Below are 1550 nucleotides of genomic sequence, written 5' to 3'. Positions count from 1 at the left end.
GGCCTGCTTTCTAGGCATGATGCCATGAAAGGGCGCTCCGGTTGGCTAGATGCGCGCTCGGTCGATGCCCATAGCGTCAAACGTCTCGACGTACATGATGTTGTGGCCGCTGCCTCCATCCATCAGTACTTTAGTGAGCCGCTTCATGCCGAGGATCAGGTCAACCATGAGTAGGTATCTCCCTGGTTGTGGGACGCTCTCTGGGTGGTTGGTCCAATCAAAGGTTATAGCGGACTCTAACCACCGGAGAAGGTAGGCATGGTCAGTTCATTCGTATAGATCTCGCGGTGCACGATCTTCTGGCGGCGCTTGGAGTCATAGGTCTCTAATCCTTCAAAGATCATGAGGCAGCCATCTAGCATTGTAAAGCCACCGTCTTTCCCCTCAGCGGCATCCATGGTCGGGTTAGGGTCCTTCTCGTGCTCCCCTTTGTTTGAGCCTCCGGACAAGAACCGCTTCATGAGGCCGCAGTCCTTGTATAGATGCTTAACGGGAAAGGCATGGTTCAGGCATGGTCCCTGGAGTAGTTTCTTGAAGTGGTTCAGAGTACCCTTCATAGGCTTCTGACCACCCCTGTGGTCTACGGCAGCCAAGAGCAAGCCCTCGCATCGTTGTTTTTTTATTTTTATTGGTAGGACGATTGGAGGCGCCTTCACCGGTGTCCTCATCATGCCTGCCTTGCCTTTGAGACGGTCGAAGATCGCTCTGACCGCTTCTTCGCATGAGGCATGGCTGGTGGCGATGTCGAGAAGTTCCTTAGTGGTTTTGTGGGCCCTTGCATCCCAGTTTGTGAACCAGGGAATCATAGGTGGTCCCATACAGGAAGGATCCTATAACGTTGGCATTGATGACGTTAGGTAGCTCGTTGCACTACTAGGAGAAATGCTGGATGTACCCACAAAGGGTTTCACCAGCCTTCTATCGGCAGTTCTTGAGGTCCCAAGGGTTCCTAGGGTGTTTGTATGTGCCCTGGAAGTTCCCCACTAAGATTTCCTTCAGGTCCGCCCAACTCTGGATTCTGTTAGATGGTAGGTGTTCCAACCATGTTCGTGCCAAATTGGCCACGAACAATGGAAGGTTGCGGATAATAAAATCATCATTCTCTGCACCACCGGCTTGGTAGGCAAGCCGATAATCCTCGAGCCATAGTCTAAGGTTCATTTCCCTAGAGTACTTTAGGATGTTGGTTGGTGGTCGATACCTTGGTGGGAAGGCAACATTGAGGATGTGTCGACCAAAGGCCTAAGGCCCCTATAGGCCAGGGCTTGGGCTTCAGCCCTTGCCACTGTCGTAGCGTCCACCACGGTGAAGGTGATAGCCACGACTAGCTCCCTCTCTTGGGTCATCATGGGTATGCCTACGAGCGTCGAGGGTGTCACGTTCATCATGGTCATGACCGAGACGCTAATGCACCCAGACCGCGGTGCGCTGCCTGCCGCTTCGTGGCGCCTGGTGGGCCGACATGTCTCTACTAGGGCGCTCGGAGAGCGTGCATTGGCTGGCATCGAGCTTGCATCGCCGAGACAATGAGCTCTCAGCCTGCTGCGCCG

This window comes from Miscanthus floridulus, chromosome 2 (assembly GCF_019320115.1).
Source record: "Miscanthus floridulus cultivar M001 chromosome 2, ASM1932011v1, whole genome shotgun sequence".
NCBI lineage: Eukaryota > Viridiplantae > Streptophyta > Magnoliopsida > Poales > Poaceae > Miscanthus > Miscanthus floridulus.
This window is presented reverse-complemented; position numbering follows the sequence as displayed.